Source organism: Meleagris gallopavo, chromosome Z (genome assembly GCF_000146605.3).
Source record: "Meleagris gallopavo isolate NT-WF06-2002-E0010 breed Aviagen turkey brand Nicholas breeding stock chromosome Z, Turkey_5.1, whole genome shotgun sequence".
Taxonomy (NCBI): Eukaryota; Metazoa; Chordata; class Aves; order Galliformes; family Phasianidae; genus Meleagris; species Meleagris gallopavo.
In genome coordinates, this window is record NC_015041.2 from 23,410,400 (window position 1) to 23,417,760 (window position 7,361).

Consider the following 7,361-nt stretch of genomic DNA (forward strand, 5'->3'; position numbering starts at 1 on the left):
GAAAGGAAAGGAAAGGAAAGGAAAGGAAAGGAACGGAAAAGAAATGTTTGAGGCCAACAGAAATGAGAAACTCCCGGCACAAAAGCTAAGAGTCTTACATATGCCTTTTGACTAAACTTGTCTGTCTAATGTGCTTTAAAGTAAAACCCTGTAGTTGTCAAATCCAACTTGGAATAGTTTCTTTGGCTTCTAGTTCCCTGGCATTCAGTCACTGCTGCTTAAACATCACACCAAAGAGCTTGAATAATTCTAACTTGCGGCATTTCCAGGCTTCCAGTGACAACATAGATTTACATTAATTATTTTTTTTCTGAAAGACTGTTTTCCTAGCAGTCCAAAAGCTTCTGTGTATTCAATGTCAGCATAGCATCACTGAGCCCATTGAGGCAGAGCTTGTTTGCCTCAGCTGATAATCTGGCACACTTATGTTCCTGTCTACTTTTTATGGGATTAAAACAAATCTTTTTTGCTTGGGTTATGTTTGCTTGTAGTTTTCAAGCCAAATGAGTTTTGGGTCCAAGAGAACTAATAGAGGTAGCTTCAGAGTTACTGTGCAGTGGTCAAGAGATCAAAATGAGGGAGGAAATTCACACTCAGTGAAAAAAATGCAATAAAATAATTATTCAATGACTTTGAGTATGCACTTTTATAATTAGAAATATATTTGCCCTTTAAAGGATTCATCTTAAACTTTCTAGTTCAAGGTTTACATCTTATTTCATATGTAAATAGTTAAATTCAGCTGCTGAGAAGTGTTTGGTCAAAACCACAGTTCTATTTTGTTGATGGCATCACGAATGGGAGGAAAGCCTTTGGCTTCAGATGAAGGAAAACAGTCTTCTACCTGGAATTTTTATGGTACTGGCCTGATCAGTCCCATGCACAACTCTAAGGCCAATTTTTTCTCTTTCTTGGGTGGCCCAGCTCTGCCCTCCCTAGCTCCCATTCCTCTCTGCCTCCTCCACATCCACTTCCAGGCAGCTTCTTCTCTGCAAAGCTCTGCAAAGGTGGGTCACTGGGGTCCAGATAGAAACAGCTGAGGTCTCGGGTCTTCCTTAGGGTAGTAGACAAGGGAGGGAGTTGTGCTAGGATAAGGAGTTGGATATGCAGTAGGGTTTCCTGGTAGGGGCCTGGAAAGCAAAGTTTGAGAATGCACCCTAACAGCCTCTCCAAACCCACGAAATACTTGGCCATGTCTAATACTATCATGATACTTTGCTGATACGATGAAAACTTTGGAGAAATTACCTCTGTGAAAGATTCAGTTGAAGACCCTGTTACCTTCACAAGGCTGAACAGAGTGGCTGAAAGAGGTTCCAGCATTTTTTTACTGGCTTTGATCCAATATCTTCCAAAAAGTACAACAGCAATGCCTGAAACCTCCACAGCTTTAGAGATCAACACATCGGGGATGCCTACATGAGCTGCTTTGTAATAGCTGGATCGGAACCTGGGGAACAGCAATAGTGAGGGTGAAATGAGGAACTGGAGGAAAAGGATGAAAGAAAGAGGGAGAGAGAGAAAAAGAGGAAGGGGGAGAGAGAGAAAGTCCTTGTACAAACATAGAATCATGGAATCCTTAGAGTCGGAAGGGACCTCTGAGGGCAATCTGTTTTATTCATGTCTCTTACTGTTTTCCAGTTAATCTCAAGTTTGTCCATCATTCCCAGACATTTTCATGGCATCTTTTGCAACCAGTTCTAGAGAGTAGGTTGTGGTTACCCCGACAGCTGTATGGTGTGGTTAAAACAGAAGTTATCTTCTTGTTTCTCACAGAGAGCCTGCTTGCAGGACTTACCTCTGCTTCACTAGAGCGTTTGAAAGAGGTGGAAAAAACATCAAGGTGAAGAAACGAGGCTTGGGCATGTTTTCCTGAGTAGAGGTGGGGCTGAGGTCCTGTGCAGGACCATAGAGGCACATGTACCAGTGGAAGAAGAATTAGGTGTACTGAAAACCGTCAAGATAAAAGCTGAGCCCGTGCAAAGAAAATCCAAAAGGAGGAAAGGAGAGCAAGAACAGAAAAACAAGAAGACCACAGACTGCTGAAGGGAAAAGGTATCTGAAACTTCATGTAGAAATATTGCTGCTAGTTAAAAGCAAATACATTTCCTTCTTTTTCACAAAGAACTTTTATGGGGGCAGAGCAGCCAACAGTGAGGGTATGGGCATAGGCAGTTGCCTCCTCTGAGGATTCGGAGACGCAGTTCAGAGAATGTAAGTTGCACAAGGATAGCTTTTTCTAAAAACCCCAAATGGCTGATAGGTGAAACGGCAGCTCCAGATTGTGGGATCCTGAATACGTGCATTAAATCTGCAAATCTGGTAGCATCTGCCTGGAGGAAAGCAAAAGTGGTACATATTTATTCAGGAAAAGGGAAAGGACTAATATGGAAAATTAGTCCTTTGAGTCTGACCTCAGCAAGGTGCCAGTTCTGCATCAGATTTTAAGACAAGAATGATTATACATGTGAAAATCAGTGAAAAGTAGGATTTGGGTTAGAGACATCAAAACATTTCATACTACTTTCCTTTTTAGCAATGCTACTAGACAAGAGAAGTAAGTGGTCTATTTTATCTCAGTTTTGGTAAAGCTTGTCACATGGTATGACTTGGGAAATTATCGATTCATGTGGAAAAGATACAGGAACTATAGGAATATCTACAAGATAACCAGAGGAGTAAAAGTGAAAGGAGAAGTGCTTGTCTGTCTGGATATTTCTGAGAGAGCTCTTCAAGGAGTGATCTTGGATTAAACTAAAGTATTTCATTAATTACAGTAGTAATAATTTATTATGAAGCACAGGAATGTGCTAATGACAACTTTGTTAGCACAGGATAAATGAATATTCTTAAAAAGGATGGAGAGCCAGAATATATGACAAAAAAATAAGAATTTCTATGGGACTGAAGCAATAGAAATAAGATAACCTTAGTGAAAACTGCAGAATTGTTCATAATAGTGGATATTTTGTGATAAACATTCAGCTTGTCTGTTTAAAAGAACAGAATTAGAGAAAAGGTGTATATTTTGATATTGAAAATAATAATTCAAATGTGATTATAATCTAGATTAAAAGAGGCATTTCCAGTAGACAAAAAGGACTGCTGCCAATCTCTTGGGTGCCATTGAGGTCTCTGCAATAAAATGCATGCACCTTTGATTTAGAAAGAATTAAGCTGAAGAGAGACCAAGAAAGGCTGGCTAGGAACAGGTTCAGGGGAATGAAGAATTGATCTTACCAGGGAAAACTGGAGTCATTTGGCTCGCTTAGCCCAGCAAAGCAAAGTCTGACAGATGACCTGCTTAGTGCTTATGCATCAGCCACAAGCTCTGGTATATAAAGGAAGAAATAAACCCAACTGTTTAACGAAACCATAGTGGCATTCTTATCAGAAAGCCACAAGTGAAACAGCTAGAATAGGTTAGACTGGGAACCAGGGGGAGTTTCAGCAGCATTGAAGGAGTGAGGGGCTGTGACAGGCTTCCAGCTGGAGCAGGGCAGCAGAACGTACTTTTGGGGAAGTGAAGGATAAGATGAAGTGCGCCCTAGGACAGACAGGGATAGTCCAGAAGAGTCCAGAGATCTTTTCTCAGTCTCTTAAAAGTCTTTTTGTTCCTGGTGGCTGATGCCAGCTGTTCACCTCTATACATAAAGAGCAGCCCTGAGGAAGAATATTTCTTAGGCTAAATCTCTTTGGTTCTTCCTGTGTGGCCTTGAACTGCTCTCTATTTAGGGCATGTGGTGGAGCACCACAATCTAGCCCAGGGCCTGTAAATGGTTTGCGAGAGGTTCTGTGAGAAAATTCTGTGTTTAAAATGTAAAATGTGTTTCAAATTTTGGATGGGCAGAGAGATCATGTGACAACCAGTCTACTTCCCAATTGGAAGAATGTACTTCCTAGAATTGAGCTTCATTGCAAATACTCATATTTAGAGCTTTAGCATTCATATTCATCTTCAGAGATGAATTCAGAGAATTAAGATGAATATGCTGTATATAGATAGATAGATAGATAGATAGATAAATAGATCAGAAGATCTATAGTAATTAATTTACTTCTTCCATAAATATTCTTTCTAGCAAATTCTTTCTTCACTCTCGAAATAAAAAGACGTGAATGCGGCATGAAATAAATGCACCCTTTTTTTTTTTTAACTGATAAATCCTAGAAAAACTTGCAAGGAATACACTTTAGCTTCTGGATGGACACATGAAACAGAGTACTGGGCAACTAGAAAGAGCAAAAAGAGGGACAGAGAAACAGATTGCATGAGAGAGCCTGAGGTACATTTGAGATGGACTTTAAAAACTAAATGGACAAATGTGAGTTGAACTGAGACCCAGGGAATCTGTTTGAAGATTACAAAAACATTAATCCCTGATGCTAGTGAAGAAGTCTTGCATAGCCTGGAGTAGCCACTGACAAGAGAATTTATCAGTCAAGTCTGGGGCACCGAACATTTCCAAGGCAGAAACCCAGGTGGAGCATGAGGGCAAGGTCCATAGCTGCTGAGAAATAGAGCTGGCGGATATGGGAGAAGGAGGAGGATTAAAATGAGGAAATATGCTGGCAAACCACCTGGGTGGAGGTAAATCACAGGTGGGAGCTGAAAGAAATGGGGAATGAAAGGTGAGAAGGGCCCCATAAGTGAAAGTAAAAAGACAAGAAAGCTTCACAGTGACTGAGAATAAGGGGGGTGAAGGGGAAGAGTTAGAGATACTTTATAGAAGCAAGAATGTAGTGGTTGTTAGAAAATAAGGGATGGCAGACACCATGACTGGGATAGTGAGGGGGATGAAGGCCATGCCGACAAGGTTTGAGAACAGCCCGAGGACATTTGGCAGGGAGGTGATTAGATGTTCACAGGGCAAGGAGAAACCGGTTTGAGGGGATGCCCCCCTGAAGGGTCAGAAGTTTACAGAGAGAAAGGTCAGAAGCCTTCGCAAGGAAGACGACAAATCTTCATCCCACAACCCACTATGCATGCGCAAGAGGGGAGGAATGTCTGCATGCTAATGAACTCTCGGGGATGCAATGAATAAGTATCCGAATTCCAGGAAAACTATTGACTATGTATTAGTTTGGCCTATACCTGTAGCATGATTTTTCCTGACGGTGTGCAAGTTAGGCGGATCTCTCCCCCTTGCACCCGGTGTCTGCGCAGCACTGATTAAAACATTCCTGCTTTTATAACTACTTTGTGGTTATAGAGTTTGATTCCACACATCAGGGAAGAGCAAAGCTGTTCAAAATTTCAAAGCCAAAGTGGAAAGCTGATAAAATCTGTGTGGTTCCAGATTTAAAGCATTTAGAACCACTTGCACAAGAATGTTGATCATCCTAGTGCTGCAGAAAGTTTTTCAACCCTGAACTAAGTTTTAGGTTTGTGATTAAACCACAGACCAGGAATAATTTTATAGTAGCGGGGATAGGAAGACAGGTTTCATCGAGAGAGGGTTTTTTGCCTGTAAATGATGTAAGAGAGTGGAAAATTACACTGTGCTAATCTTCAAGCATTTTTCTGGGTGGGATTCCCCTTTACCCAACAGTTTTCACATGAAAGCTTCTGTCCCCTTTCTCCTGTCCCCTCCAGTTCTTCTTTGCACATGCTCCCCCTGCAAGCTGAGGTAGTTGCTCAGATTTCTTTATTTTCTGTGCACATCGTGAGTGCAGGTTGCATTTTACCCCCCTGGAGTCCTCTGTATTGAGCCACCAGCACCCAGTTTCTCTCACCAGCCTCTTTTGCACGGTGAGGGGGATCTTTAGAGGATCTGAAGAAAGCAAAGAGAGGGAAGAGAACGTTGATTAGAGACTTCTGAAAGGGGGAGTGAGGAATTAGGGACTATACTCTTTGAAAATTTGCGTGACACTCCTTAACGGTCCCTGACTCATTTTCCACTTGGCTGCTTTATGACTGAACTGTAAACTAAAAATGACATGGGCTCATTAATTTGGCAGCAACTGGCAAGATGTGGTCATTTAGCATACCCACAAAGCTATTGTTTGAGGCTGGGTCATGTCAAAGGGCAAGCTAAATATGGCCCAACCTTTGAAAGGCTGAGTCTAGGAGTCCTAGAGCCTAAACCTTCTCTCTAACCTCTGCTTGTCTTCAGCAGTGTGATCAGCTTGGATTTTCTGGGGAAGGCTTTACATAAAGCTGTCAAGTTACTAGCAATATTATGTCAGTTTGATTTTTTTTAAAAGCAGGCTCAATTATATCATCCTCTCTTCACATCTGACAAGTGGTGCAAAAAGTGTTTGCAACAGCAACTTCAAGGGAAAGGAAATGCTTTTGTTGCAGGGAGCTGTGCAAGGAACAGTCCAGAGTATGGATGGAATCTAAGCCTGAAAGCTTTAAAATGTCAGATGCCACAGAATCACTGAAAAACCCTCAAGGACATTGCTCTGACTGCATTTGTTTGGTTTAAAGTGTATATGGTTAATCCTTACACTGTCAAGGATTTAAAGCTCATGGCAGCCAGGCAGATCCCATGTGTGCAGGCTGAAGGAGCTCGCTCTGAGGTCGGTATTCAAAAGACACATCACCAACTGTGGCCTGAGTGTTCATATTAGCCTCTTCTTCATACAGAAGAAGAAAGTGAAAATGAAAATGAAGACAACCAAAAAAACCCAGCCTCTCCCCTTCCTTTATCCCATGCCCCTGTCTTGCTGCCCCTCAGGTGTAACATAAGAGATTTTCCTGGTGTCCTCCCTGCAATTGTTTGCTCCCATTTTCCCTTGAGCAGACACAGAGAGAAAAGGATGCCACCCCAGCCCACTCTCTCCCCAGCCAAATGCAACCATTTGTTCAGGGGATGTAGAAGGAGGCCTTTCCCCAGCTGGTTCATTCCTTCTTGGGACATCTACATCTGAAAATAATACCTCTACTATTTATGCACGTGGTCCTGTCATGACCTCGTCTACTAGGATAGATTAACTGAATTTCTCCAGTGTTTTCTTTTCTTCCTGATGGCCACTATTGACACTGCTGCGTGATGAAGGCTTTTGAAGGAGCTAAGCATGCGTCAGTGCAGGACGCTTGGCATGCCATGCTTTGGTGAGGCTCGCTGTTCTGAGAGCTTTCAAATCTGATTTCTTCCCTTTTAAATTAAGTCATGCTGCAGCAGAAGGGACAAATAACTTGCACTGGCATTTCCTCCTTAGTAAGCAGTCATCTTAATGAATTTCCCAGGAGGCAAATAGCAGTTCTTGAGCATCAGAATTTTGGTTTACTTTGTAAGCAAAAAAATTAAAATAAAAGGAGAACAGTCTGAAATTTAAATGTTGCAGACTGGCTTTGCAGTGAAAAAAGTATGTAAGCCTGGCTTCTCATTATAGCATTTAAACTTAAAAGAGCA